This window comes from Engystomops pustulosus, chromosome 2 (genome assembly GCF_040894005.1).
Source record: "Engystomops pustulosus chromosome 2, aEngPut4.maternal, whole genome shotgun sequence".
Taxonomy (NCBI): Eukaryota; Metazoa; Chordata; class Amphibia; order Anura; family Leptodactylidae; genus Engystomops; species Engystomops pustulosus.
Genome location: NC_092412.1, coordinates 73,714,597 through 73,730,129, shown reverse-complemented (window position 1 = coordinate 73,730,129; position 15,533 = coordinate 73,714,597).

Here is a 15,533-nt window from a genome sequence, read left to right as displayed (position 1 = left end):
ACCGCAGAGGATCGGGGGTGAGTATCGCCAGAAGGTGAGAATTAAGTTTATTTTTTTAAATGTGCCCAACATACATGGGGGCAGGCTGGCTGTATACGTGAGGGGCAGGCTGTATACATGAGGGGGCAGGCTGTATACATGAGGGGGCAGGCTGGCAGGCTGTATACATGAGGGGGCAGGCTGTATACATGAGGGGGCAGGCTGGCAGGCTGTATACATGAGGGGGCAGGCTGTATACATAAGGGGGCAGGCTGTATACATGAGGGGGCAGGCTGGCAGGCTGTATACATGAGGGGGCAGGCTGGCAGGCTGTATACATGAGGGGGCAGGCTGGCAGGCTGTATACATGAGGGGGCAGGCTGTATACATGAGGGGGCAGGCTGGCAGGCTGTATACATGAGGGGGCAGGCTGTATACATTAGGGGGGCAGGCTGTATACCACTTGGGGCTGGCTGTATACTACACCCTCGGCTTATACTCGAGTCAATAGGTTTTCCCAGTTTTTGGTGGTAAAATTAGGGGTCTCGGCTTATACTCGGGTCGGCTTATACTCGAGTATATACGGTACATTTTTATCCTACATTTTAGTCCTTATATGATCGTTTATATATCGTTTATATATCTTTTATCTTTTTGTTCTAATCATACTAACCATGCCTTTCATACTAATTTTGTTATGTTATGTTCTTGTTTTTGCTTTTTGTCTTTTGCTTCTGTCCTTGCAAACCACTTAGACAGTTTTTAGACCTGATGAAGACGCGGTTACGGTGTCGAAACGCGTTGTTATAATACTAATAAAAACCCTTATCACTCTTATTTGGATGTAGCGCCTCTATCCATTTGACCCCGTTTTTTTCCATTCCCTGATCGCCAAACTGTACTGCAAAAGTTAGTTTTCTATAAACTTCTAGTGTCTAGTCTTCAGATATACATCTTAAAAAAACCGAATTGGATTGTATCAGCCTAAATTTACATGTACTCAATTTTTTTTTTAAATAATCACAATAAGAAAATTAAGTGTATGCAAACAATAGTGAAACTTTGCATTCCCTAGTATATTTTGCAGTACATTCAGAACCTCATTTTCTGTAACTTTTTGTATCGTACACTTAAGCATAATTGTTGTGGTTTTAAAATAGGTAACATTAAACTTAGTGGCAGAAAGATCATTAAAGATAATTAAAGTTTTCTTCCATTAGGATAAGTAGAGGTATTTCTATGTTAAACGCCAAGTAAGGTAAATCTTATTACAACTGTGTGGTGAAAAGTTATTATATGGGTCAGTTTATACTAATCTTTTCAATTAAATGTCAGGTTAAAAGCCAAACATGGTTTCACTAATTTCTGAGGTTTTGGAGATTGTAAAACAAGCAATCTAATTACAGTACGCAAGGCTAAGAATTCTGGATCCCTGAAAATACAAATCCAATTTAAAAGACTCAGTAACCATGTCTCCTAAAACTACAATAAGCTAAAATGTTTAAAGGCCATTCACATTTATCAGTTAGTCATTGCCTTACTATACTTATCTTATTATTTTTCTTTTGTTTGTGAACTAATGTGTTTTTTTTTGTTCACAGTTTTGTGCCATATTTAATGTCATGATAAGATGTATGGTAAATAAGCTCTACACTATAAAATGTCTCATGTTTGAGACACATAGGACCAAGAAGTGGAGGCTGATTATACAAAGGGGGTGAGGAGGCTGTACAGGAGAAGGGGAGGATGATTATACACAGTGGTGAGGAGGCTGTGCAGGAGAAGTGGAGGCTGATTATACACAGTGGGTGAGGAGGCTGTACAGGAGAAGGGGATGATGATTATACACAGTGGTGAGGAGGCTGTGCAAGAGAAGTGGAGGCTGATTATACACAGGGGTGAGGAGGCTGTGCAGGAGGAGTAGAGGCTGATTATACACAGCGGGTGAGGAGGCTGTGCAGGAGAAGTGGAGGCTGATTATACACAGGGGTGAGGAGGCTGTGCAGGAGAAATGGAGGCTGATTATACACAGCGGGTAAGGAGGCTGTGCAGGAGAAGTGGAGGCTGATTATACACAGCGGGTGAGGAGGCTGTGCAGGAGAAGTGGAGGCTGATTATACACAGCGGGTGAGGAGGCTGTGCAGGAGAAGTGGAGGCTGATTATACACAGGGGTGAGAAGGCTGTGCAGGAGGAGTAGAGGCTGATTATACACAGCGGGTGAGGAGGCTGTGCAGGAGAAGTGGAGGCTGATTATACACAGGGGTGAGGAGGCTGTGCAGAAGAAGTGGAGGCTGTTTATACACAGGGGGTGAGGAGGTTGTGCAGGAGAAGTGGAGGCTGATTATACACAGGGGTGAGAAGGCTGTGCAGGAGGAGTAGAGGCTGATTATACACAGCGGGTGAGGAGGCTGTGCAGGAGAAGTGGAGGCTGATTATACACAGGGGTGAGGAGGCTGTGCAGGAGAAGTGGAGGCTGATTATACACAGCGGGTGAGGAGGCTGTGCAGGAGAAGTAGAGGCTGATTATACACAGGGGGTGAAGAGGCTGTGCAAGAGAAGTGGAGGCTGATTATACACAGCGGGTGAGGAGGCTGTGCAAGAGAAGTGGAGGCTGATTATACACAGGGGTGAGGAGGCTGTGCAGAAGAAGTGGAGGCTAATTATACACAGGGGGTGAGGAGGCTGTGCAGGAGAAGTGGAGGCTGATTATACACAGCGGGTGAGGAGGCTGTGCAGGAGAAGTGGAGGCTGATTATACACAGGGGGTGAGGAGGCTGTGCAGGAGAAGTGGAGGCTGATTACACACAGGGGGTGAAGAGGCTGGTCAAGAGAAGTGGAGGCTGATTATACACAGGGGTGAGGAGGCTGTACAGAAGAAGTGGAGGCTAATTATACACAGGGGGTGAGGAGGCTGTGCAGGAGGAGTAGAGGCTGATTATACACAGCGGGTGAGGAGGCTGTGCAGGAGAAGTAGAGGCTGATTATACACAGGGGTGATGAGGCTGTGCAGGAGAAGTGGAGGCTGATTATATACAGGGGTGAGGAGGCTGTGCAGGAAGAGTAGAGGCTGATTAAACACAGCAGGTGAGGAGGCTGTGCAGAAGAAGTGGAGGCTGATTATACACAGGGGGTGAGGAGGCTGTGCAAGAGAAGTGGAGGCTGTGAGGAGGCTGTGCAGAAGAAGTGGAGGCTGATTATACACAGGGGTGAGGAGGCTGTGCAGAAGAAGTGGAGGCTAATTATACACAGGGGGTGAGGAGGCTGTGCAGGAGGAGTAGAGGCTGATTATACACAGCGGGTGAGGAGGCTGTGCAGGAGAAGTGGAGGCTGATTATACAGAGGGGTGAGGAGGCTGTGCAGGAGAAGTGGAGGCTGATTATACACAGCGGGTGAGGAGGCTGTGCAGGAGAAGTGGAGGCTGATTATACACAGGTGGCGAGGAGGTTGTGCAGGAGAAGTGGAGGCTGATTATACACAGGGGGTGAGGAGGCTGTTCAGGAGGAGTAGAGGCTGATTATACACAGCGGGTGAGGAGGCTGTGCAGGAGAAGTGGAGGCTGATTATACAAAGGGGTGAGGAGGCTGTGCAAGAGAAGTGGAGGCTGATTATACACAGCGGGTGAGGAGGCTGTGCAGGAGAAGTGGAGGCTGATTATACACAGGGGGCGAGGAGGCTGTGCAGGAGAAGTGGAGGCTGATTATACACAGTGGGTGAGGAGGCTGTGCAGGAGAAGTAGAGGCTGATTATACACAGGGGATGAGGAGGCTGTGCAGGAGAAGTGGAGGCTGATTATACACAGGGGGTGAGGAGGCTGTGCAGGAGAAGTGGAGGCTGATTATACACAGGGGGTGAGGAGGCTGTGCAGGAGAAGTGGAGGCTGATTATACACAGGGGGTGAGGAGGCTGTGCAGGAGAAGTGGAGGCTGATTATTCACAGGGGGTGAGGAGGCTGTGCAGGAGAAGTGGAGGCTGATTATACACAGCGGGTGATGAGGCTGTGCAGGAGAAGTGGAGGCTGATTATACACATGGGTGAGGAGGCTGTGCAGGAGAAGTGGAGGCTGATTATACACAGGGGTGAGGAGGCTGTGCAGAAGAAGTGGAGGCTGATTATACACAGGGGTGAGGAGGCTGTGCAGAAGAAGTGGAGGCTAATTATACACAGGGGGTGAGGAGGCTGTTCAGGAGGAGTAGAGGCTGATTATACACAGCGAGTGAGGAGGCTGTGCAGGAGAAGTGGAGGCTGATTATACACAGGGGTGATGAGGCTGTGCAGGAGAAGTGGAGGCTGATTATATACAGGGGTGAGGAGGCTGTGCAGGAAGAGTAGAGGCTGATTATACACAGCAGGTGAGGAGGCTGTGCAGAAGAAGTGGAGGCTGATTATACACAGGGGTGAGGAGGCTGTGCAAGAGAAGTGGAGGCTGATTATACACAGGGGTGAGGAGGCTGTGCAGATGAAGTGGAGGCTGATTATACACAGGGGTGAGGAGGCTGTGCAGAAGAAGTGGATGCTAATTATTCACAGGGGGTGAGGAGGCTGTGCAGGAGGAGTAGAGGCTGATTATACACAGGGGTGAGGAGGCTGTGCAGGAGAAGTGGAGGCTGATTATACAAAGGGGTGAGGAGGCTGTGCAGGAGAAGTGGAGGCTGATTATACACAGCGGGTGAGGAGGCTGTGCAGGAGAAGTGGAGGCTGATTATACACAGGGGTGAGGAGGCTGTGCAGGAGAAGTGGAGGCTGATTATACACAGGGGGCGAGGAGGCTGTGCAGGAGAAGTGGAGGCTGATTATACACAGGGGGTGAGGAGGCTGTGCAGGAGGAGTAGAGGCTGATTATACACAGCGGGTGAGGAGGCTGTGCAGGAGAAGTGGAGGCTGATTATACACAGGGGGTGAGGAGGCTGTGCAGGAGAAGTGGAGGCTGATTATACACAGCGGGTGATGAGGCTGTGCAGGAGAAGTGGAGGCTGATTATACACAGGGGTGAGGAGGCTGTGCAGGAGAAGTGGAGGCTGATTATATACAGGGGTGAGGAGGCTGTGCAGGAAGAGTAGAGGCTGATTATACACAGGGGGTGAGAAGGCTTTGCAGAAGAAGTGGAGGCTGATTATGCACAGGGGGTGAGGAGGCTGTGCAGGAGAAGTGGAGGCTGATTATACACAGCGGGTGACGAGGTTGTGCAGGAGAAGTGGAGGCTGATTATACACAGGGGGTGAGGAGGCTGTGCAGGAGAAGTGGAGGCTGATTATACACAGGGGGCGAGGAGGCTGTGCAGGAGAAGTGGAGGCTGATTATACACAGGGGGTGAGGAGGCTGTGCAGGAGGAGTAGAGGCTGATTATACACAGCGGGTGAGGAGGCTGTGCAGGAGAAGTGGAGGCTGATTATACACAGGGGGTTAGGAGGCTGTGCAGGAGAAGTGGAGGCTGATTATACACAGCGGGTGATGAGGCTGTGCAGGAGAAGTGGAGGCTGATTATACACAGGGGTGAGGAGGCTGTGCAGGAGAAGTGGAGGCTGATTATATACAGGGGTGAGGAGGCTGTGCAGGAAGAGTAGAGGCTGATTATACACAGGGGGTGAGAAGACTTTGCAGAAGAAGTGGAGGCTGATTATGCACAGGGGGTGAGGAGGCTGTGCAGGAGAAGTGGAGGCTGATTATACACAGTGGGTGACGAGGCTGTGCAGGAGAAGTGGAGGCTGATTATACACAGGGGGTGAGGAGGCTGTGCAGGAGAAGTGGAGGCTGATTATACACAGCGGGTGACGAGGCTGTGCAGGAGAAGTGGAGGCTGATTATACACAGGGGTGAGGAGGCTGTGCAGGAGAAGTGGAGGCTGATTATACACAGGGGGTGAGGAGGCTGTGCAGGAGAAGTGGAGGCTGATTATGCACAGGGGGTGAGGAGGCTGTGCAGGAGAAGTGGAGGCTGATTATACACAGCGGGTGACGAGGCTGTGCAGGAGAAGTGGAGGCTGATTATACACAGGGGGTGAGGAGGCTGTGCAGGAGAAGTGGAGGCTGATTATACACAGCGGGTGATGAGGCTGTGCAGGAGAAGTGGAGGCTGATTATTCACAGGGGTGAGGAGGCTGTGCAGGAGAAGTGGAGGCTGATTATATACAGGGGTGAGGAGGGTGTGCAAGAGAAGTGGAGGATGATTATTCACAGGGGGTGAGGAGGCTGTGCAGGAAAAGTGGAGGCTGATTATACACAGGGGTGAGGAAGCTGTGCAGGAGGAGTAGAGGCTGATTATATACCGGGGTGAAGAGGCTGTACAGGAGGAGTAGAGGCTTATTATACACAGTGGGTGAGGAGGCTGTGCAGGAGAAGTGGAGGCTGATTATACACAGGGGGTGACGAGGCTGTGCAGGAGAAGTGGAGGATGATTATTCACAGGGGGTGAATAATCATCCATTCTGTAACCCTAATGCTCCATTGTGTCATCTTCATACTTTATTGTAAGGCACAACACACTTCAATGACATCACAATTCCCCACGTTGACATTAAAATATCAATTATGACATTATTACTCCCACTTATTCAAGTACAATGACCGTTTGTGACATCACAATGCACATTTCAAAATCATAATGGTCCATTATAACACCATAAAGCTCCTTTATGGCATCACATACAGTATATGACTGTATAAGAATGTATACATACAGTATAAGTTTGCATAAAAATTAAATTACAATAACCACAGTGTTCCTTGATGACTTGAACATCTTAATATGACATCACAATGTCACATTGCGACATAACAATAAATCATTGTGTCATCACATTACACCACTATAACGACCAATGGTGGATCTTCATATAGGCAGTATGGGGGGCTCTCAGGGCCTTTGGTTTTGGAGGGGCCCACGCTCGCCAATACCCAGGCCCTATATGCTCACCTTGCAGCTTCTTCTCCGCAGCTCCATCTTCTTCTCTTTTTTTTAAGAGAGCCCCGCTGTGGACATAACAGTAATGATGAAGGGAGCATCTGGGGTGGACATTTATTAATAGGGGGCAGCTGGGGTGGATATTTCATTAAATGGGGCATCTGGAGTGGACATTTCAATAAAGGGGGGCCCTGCTGTTCCATATTTCAGTAAATGGAGACTCTGCTGATGAGATTTCAGTAAAGGGGGACCCTTCTGGTGGACATTTCAGTAAAGGGGAATCTACTTTGGACATTTCAGTAAAGGGGAACTCTGCTGTGGACATTTCAATAAAGGCACGCTTACTGTGGCCATTTCAGTAAAGGGGGCTCTGCGGAAGAATATTTCATTAATGAGTAGCGGCTGCATTTTCTATCCTAAGGGTTGTTCTCCAGTCAATAACTTTTTTGAGTATTTACAGTATGAGGGGGAGTTCAGCTGCAGGATGCACAAAAGCCAGGCAGCCAGGGGTAGCATCCCAGAAAGATATGGTCTGAACGGCAGTCAGAGTGGAGGGTTTCATGCAGTTCGGGAATTTTCACCTTATCTAAACAGATGGGTTATAAGAGCATGATTGTAGTTCATCATTAAATTACTTTTATAAACAGTACAAGATAAGGGTTTAAGGGTACTTAAGTCCTACCATCCGGACACATGTTGGTTTGGATGCTGGTGGGGGGCCCTAGTCATGTGAACAGCCCGGGGCACATGGGACGCTTAATCCGCCACTGATAACAACACAGTGCCCTATTAAGATATTAAGAATACGTTAAGAATACATCAAAAAAAGAGAGAAAAAGTTCAATGTGTATATTGGACAAAATGTTTTTTATTTATTCATAACATATAAATGACATTAAAAACCATTAAAAAAGCCAGACAGGCTGTACACAGAATTACAAAATCCAATCTCAAGCCGAATAGGGTGAGTAGAAATATCACATCCAATGGTATAAAAAGCTTCCAAAAAAAAAATGTAATATTTAGCGTTCCCAACAGAGATACATAGTGTTATAGATGAAGTTTAGTTGTAGCCACAAACGAAAATTTGGTGCATCAAAGAATTATAAAACATATGAACAAAAAAGTATAAAGACTACATTACCAATAACATGCGAATTGCCATAAGCCTGGGGGGAATGGAAAGACCCCACACGTGACCCTCCCCCCTTAGGAAGCCTGTACACCAGGCGATACGCGTGGGGGAGTAATTGGAGCACTCACTGGATTGATCAATCAATTGTAAATTGATTCACAAACATTATGGAGAATTATGGTTATTTATGATACACTGTACATGGGTATTTTACGGATATATGATGGGTCCTAAAGGTCACAACCTCTGATAACCTCATACCCTATTCCATGAGGTTACCATGGAACTGTTAATGGGAAACCATATAAGGTTTTATCTTTTCCATTGATTTTTTCTTTCATTAACCATAAAATTGTTTCCTAATACTAAAACTCTTGAATTAGAGGTTTTTTTTTTCTTAAAACTGAAAAAGGAATAAGGAAAATCTTTCAAATTCTTGGCATTTAAAAGGCAAACTGTAATGTATTCTATTTCATGACAGACATTTAAGAATATTGTAGATTTTTGTCTTTTTCATAGGGTTTTTACAGAAGGAAAATATGTTAATTCATATATTGCATGTGTGTAAAGAGTCACTTTAATAGTGTAATAAAAAAATGTTCATGTATTTTAATATCAGTGTGGCACTTAATAACGCACTAGGGTGTAGGCTCAGTAATGGAGCAGAATACTATCTCAATAAACCATGTACTCTGACATAATAAACCGTGTCATAAAAGCAGTGAAAAAAGTTCATGAAAAAGAAAAGCTATAAAGGCATGATAGAAAACTGATATTTAAACAGAAAGACCTCTGTCCAGAACAACCTAATATTCAATTTGGAAGGCACAGCTGACATGGCAGTAAACATTGGGATTTCTCCACTCTTCTGCATATTATATTCTTATGATACATGTGTATTTTCTGATTAGTGTTCAATCATTTTTTATTTTGCTTAAAATGATGACTTATACAAAATGGGGGTCATTTACTAAGGGCCCGATTCGCGTTTTCCTGACGTCTTACCCGAATATTTCCGATTTGCGCTGATTTCCCCTGAATTGCCCCGGGATTTTGGCGCACGCGATCAGATTATGGCGCATCGGCATACGGGGGCGTGGCCGAACGAAAACCCGGCTCGGTGAACTCCAGTGCGTTCCGATGTTTTTCAGCGCAGCAGCGGCACCTGGTGGGGGGCGGAGGAACTACCTTAACCCCTTCACGCTCCGTGGCGGATATATCCGCCACGGAGCGCAGTGACTTAGCGCTCAGTGGCGGATATATCCGCCACGGCGCTTATGCCGGCTCGGCTCTGGATCAGAGCCGAACCGGCATCGGGAAACACGGGGTGCCGGCTGTAACTAATAGCCGGCACCCCAGTGTAACACCCGCGGTCGGAGTCGGCTCCGATCGTGGGTGTGTAACCCGTTAAATGCCGCGGTCAGCACGACCGCGGCATCTAACATGTCCCTGGGGTGTCTTTCCCCCACGATCGCCCCCCCCCCGAACCGTTTTCGGGGGGCACCGATCGCTGCTATGGAAGTGCTGGGGTCCGATCTGGTCCCCAGCACTGCCTGCAGGCACTGCCAGTAAGATGGCGTCTGTGACGTCATCTTACTGGCATAGTGCCAGCCTATGCAAGTGCATAGGCTGACACTGATAATACCCTGCAATACATGATTATTGCAGAGTATTATCATGAACAAGCAATCAGATGATTGCTTGGTCATTTCCCATGGTGGAAAAAGTGAAAAAGTAAAAAAAAAAAATGTTATTCAATAAAAAATAAAGTAATAAATCAATAAAAATGCCCATAAGCCCCATAACATATAAAGAGACATATAACCCCAAAAAAGTCTAAATCATAACAAAAACCCCACATATATAGTATCACCGCGTCCGTAACAACCCATAGAATACAAGTAAATCATTATTGAACCCCCACGATAAACGCCGTAAAAAAAAACTGCTATAAACCTTCCAAAAATTATGATTTTTAGCTATTCAATCCCACAAAAAATGCTATAAAATGTGATCAAAAAACCATGTGTACTCCGACATGATACTGGTGCAAAGTACAACATGTCCCGCAAAAAATAAGCCATCAACCAGCTCCGTAGCCAAAAAAGTAACAATGTTATGCCACTTGGAAGACGGCAATACATAAATGATAGATTTTTCCCCACATTAGGGTTTTGTTTGACAAATTTAGTAAAACGTAAGAAAATATATTCAAGTCTGGTATCCCCGTAATCGTATCGACCCATAGAATAAAGATAACAGGATTATTAGTCTATACGGTGAACACCAAAAAAAAAAAAGAGTAAAAAATCCAGTACAGAATTGATGCTTTTCTACTCCTGCCCTCAAAAAAAGTTCCTAAATTTTCAACAATAGGTGATACCAACCCCAAAATGGTAACAATGGAAAAAGCATCTCATCACGCAAAAAAAATGGCATCACATGGCCCAAAAAACGAAAAAGCGAAAATTTTATAGCCTTCAAAAGGGGCCAATGAGGAAACTAAAATCCTGGCAGCTGCAGGGCTCTCCTTCCCTTCTGCGTCTCGCTGTGCCCCCATAACACAAGTAATGGCCACATGTGGGGGGTCTTTGTACTCAGGAGAAATTGCAGAACAAATTGTATGGTGGGTTTTCTCTTTTTATATTTTGGAAATGTGTAAATTTTAGTGCTAAATGAACGTATAAGGGAACAATTTGACCATTCTAAATTTCACCTCCATTTTGATTCAATTACTATGAAGATCTCAAGGGGTTAATAATCTTCGTAAAAGCGGTTTCTGATAGCTTGAGGGGTGCAGATTTGAAAATGGGTTTTTTATATAGGGGGTTTTGATGCTAAATATGTAAAATTTCATTCAAAACTGTATTTATCCCCAAAATAGTCAATTCTGAAAATCCGGAAAAGCGATATTCTTTTTGTAAGCCGCGTGACATCAAAATAAATTATCCAAACATTTCAGAAATTATGAAAATGTAAAGTAGACAAATGGGAAATGTTACTCAGCAACTTATTTAGGTGGTAAATCTATCTGCCTGAAAACGCAATGATTTTGAATTTCGAAAATGGCAAATTTTTAAAAAAATTTATCATATTTCCTTTTTTTTTGTAAGTAAACGCAAAACTTACCAGCCAAAATTCACCACTAAAATGGAGTACAACATGTGGGGAAAAAACAATCTCAGAATCGCTTTGATAAGTAACAGTGTTCAAAAGTTATAACCATATAAAGCGACGCAGGTCAGAATCCAAAAAATCGGGCTGAGCCTTAAGCTACAAAATGGCTGCGTCCTTAAGGGGTTAATGAATCCCGGCCGGATCCGAATCCAGCACAGAGAATGCGCCACTGGATCGCGAATGAACCGGGTAAGTAAATGTGCCCCAATGTGTGCATTTATTTATGCCCAGTACACTGAAAAATGTTCCAGCAAGGGGCAAAGATGGGTGAGGATCCTGGTGGTGTGCTGGGATTTCTTGGCTATTTGCATAGTTGGGAGTGTTTGTTTCGTTGAAGGTCCTCTAATGAGGAATTACAATTTCTAATTGTTTAATTTATCTAGATACATTGGATCATGTTGCATAGTATTGTATGTGTGGCTTTCAATCTTTCTTTCTTGGAGCTCACAGTAGCATTTATCAAGCTGTAAGTGAAACTTTTTCAGACACATTGCCATCTTAACTTACAAGTGAGAAAGTTACCTTTTTTCCCTACAACTACAAATCGTACATGGCAAATCAGTTCAACAAGCTCTATGAGGGCGAACCAGCAAGGAAGTGGGATGATTTTGGCTTTGATAGCTGCACAACTGTGAACGCAGCTCAGGGCTGTTAAACAGACTGTAAGTAAGGATCAATACAAGGTATGTGATACAATGTTCTTACTAAATTACTTATTTTTAAATGTAGATTAATTCAATACATGAACTCTAAAATGCTGTCTAGAAGTCAATATAAATTTAACCTTTTCCTTGCTAAGGATGTTTCTCTTCAGCAGCCAAAGGCATAATTCATGTGTCTGTTACTAATGATTCTACATGGGTCTAGGTTATAGCTAGAACAGCAAGTGGAAGGTACATAAACAACTAACCACTTGTACTTAGCCCTCAGCGCCATACATGTAAGGCACTGTCCCGGTGCTGGTTCAGCTCATGGCTCAGCTTTCCTGTAAGATCCAGTCTGCATAGGCTAACATCAGTATTGCAGGGTATTATAACAAACAAGCAATGAATGATTGCTTGTCCTGGTCTCATAGATAAAGAGTAAAATGAAAGGAAAGAAAAATGTTTTAAAATAAAAAAACAACAACAAATGAATAGAAATGCTCTGAAGCAACCTTTATATTTCAATGTTACATATAAAGATAAAAAGTGAAAATCACCACACAAACCCCTCAAATTTAATTTTTTTTTAAAAAGTATATCAACAACAGTTTTGATTTATACCTATCTTGTCCCACAAAAAAATGCAATAAAAAGTGATAAAAAACCTAAGTACCCCAGAATAATAATATTGTAAAGTACATGTCCCACAAAAATCAGAAGATGAAAAATAAATGTGTTATACCTCTTTAAAGACGGCAAAGCAAAAACGATAATATTTTGCCCATAATAGGTTTTGTTCTGTAAGTTTTGTGAAACATAGAAAAATACCTACCATATAAGCCCAGGTACCTAATTTTAACACAAAAAACTGGAAAAACCTATTGACTTGTATAAGCCTAGTATAAGCCTAGGGTGGGAATTACATTGGTCACACCTACCAACCAGTATAAAGTTAACCAGCCCCCTTGCCCCCAGTATATAGCTAGCCAGCCCCCTCACCCCCGGTATATTGCTGGCTATCCCCCTGACCCCAGTAAAGCCAGCAAGCCCATGGTGAAGGACCCGAAGCAAGAAGAGGACCTGTGGGGGTCATCGGAAAGGTGAGTACAGAGTTAATTTTTTTATAGACTTGAGTATAAGTTAGGTTTTTTTAGCACAAAGCTATCTGCTGCATGGTATGCCTTTCTGTGTGCCCATACAACAAATTCCACATTAAAGTGGGCACACAGTCAAGGCACAAAAGTAATTCCCCAAAGACATCCAGCACTCTATATACACAACAGGAGAAAAATGGAATGCAATGCATACCATAATTAAATGTTAGCTGTGTATTTCAGATATTATTTAAAATTTTATTAAATATAAATCCACAAAAAACAAACACATTTAAAATATGTTTCCACCCGTTTTCTTGCAAACTTTGCATGGCATCGAACCATTTTGTAGTCCGGCTGCACTATTCTTCATGCGACACAAATTTGTGCACTCAAATGGGTGTTCTGGTGCTCAGTCAGACTGTGCACCACATTTATCATGCAAAACCCAATTGTGTCACAAGCCCTATATTAAAGGTGCACCAAAAAAAAAGTTGATGCACTCTGTGTGGGCAGTACAGAGGGCACCAGATTCATGAAAACCATGTGCCAGGAATCCTGTTTCTGGCGCAACCTGCATACTGAAGTGTGCACTGTTTTTAGTAAATGTGGACAGTTCGGTAATCTCTGTCAGCTCCATAAAGATGAATGGACCAAAACGAAGATGCACAACCGTCTGCTTCATTTATCTGTGGGAGCCATGAGGGATCGTATAGAAGTATCTTGGACCCCTATGGACCCCCCGTTCTTGTGATCTGTAGGGGTCTCAACACCTAACCTGTGGATAGGGTCTAACTTACTTGGTAGGAAAACAAACCCATTTAAGGAATTTCTATATTATCTATTTCATTTTATTTTTTGTAAAATATTAAAATGAACAAAGTTTTTGGAGAATTGGGAATCATAATCATCAGTAGAGTTTCCATATTGTATTTTTATATTGTCAGGTTCAGATACTGCAGCTCAACCTACACAAACCTCAAATTGATATATAACTACTTCTTAAAACCGTGCAGCCAGAAGGCAAACGATTATCCACTTGCCATTCTCATCCCTTCCATTCTCATCCCTTCCAGTCCACACCGTGGCTTTTTACTGTCTGGAAAAGCCATAAAGGTGTTTTGTTCCTGCTAAAGGCTGTATTGGAGTGTCTGAAGTATGAGAACTATTTGTTATTAAAGGTGATGAATCCAATTTCTGTTTAGTTGGTGCCCAGACTGGCAGGTGTTTATTTTATGTTTTGCTGCATTGGAATACTGCTGTTGGAGTGAATAAAACTCTACAATTCGGACTGTTACCCTTGGAGTCTATGCATTGCCAACCACCCAGAAACCACAGATCCTGACAATATTTACAAGATGTCCCATAAATGACTGAGATATGTGGTTTCTACCTTTGACGCAAAGGGGGATTTAGCAGATTACATACTCCTATCCCGGTTGTGCAAGTGTGTCCCCCGTGGATCGGACCCCCCCCGGTGTGCTTACCGGGGGATCAGATCCCTTCTGCCGCTGCCTCGGGTCCCGTCGAGTGACCCGGGGCTTCCTGCTTCTCTCCCCGCCGGGTTCTGCCTTGTAAATGTTAATTATCAAACTTTTTGGGTAGTTTTACATCTTGTCTGGAAACCAGAACATTTCAAACTTGGAAAATGAAGAATTTTTACAAACTTTTGCCAAATTTTCACTTTTTTTTCAGAACGAAACGCAAAACTTATCACTTAAATTTTATAACTAACATGAAGTACAATGTGTCACGAGAAAACATTCTCAAAATCACCCGGATATGTTAAAGCGTTACGAAGTTATAACCAATTATCGTGAGACATGTCAGATTTGAAAAATCGAGTCTCGTCATTGAGCTGAAAACTTGTGTCAGTGATAAGGGGTTAAAGGCCACAAACTAATAACATGACTGAGTAATCCAGGTTTGAGTCATGAAACCCTAGCAACAAGGACATACTTAATGGTTCCCTTTAAGTTCCTGCCTGTATTACAGAAGGTAAAAACCAATGTCTGTCACCAGCCATCCCTGGGGTGGGAAGCTGTTCAATAATTAAATAACTTAACAAGCTAACAATATGTTTGTATTGACTGAACCATTTGACATAAATGATTGATTTGACTGTCTGTTAATATGAGATGTCCGCTAATTCACCAAACGTAAGATCTTTAAGGTTATTCAGCTCTAATGCTACAAAATAGCCCTGACAATTCACATTTGATCAACAATTCTTTCTAAAGTTTTATCTTAGAGAATGTGCTATGTTATATTACTTCATTGTAATATGCACTGTGACCAAAGTGATTTCTACTCCTTTGTCTGTTCACTCAGGCTGGATGTTCATTATTTATTGGATTTTGGCAATCTGCTTGCTCTAGCATACCTTTTAGGTTTTGTTCCATGCTAGCGGACATGAGTGATGTTCAGAATAGATCTACTATTTTTCTTCCTCCGTCATTATATATCCCTGATTACCAGAGATAGAACGTCCATTTATATTCTATACTAAATAGGAGTAGTAGACAGTTAATCTTGTAAACTTAGAAAACTAATGTGAGACATGACAAAATATAATTGTTGATTATCATGCTACATTACTACCACTG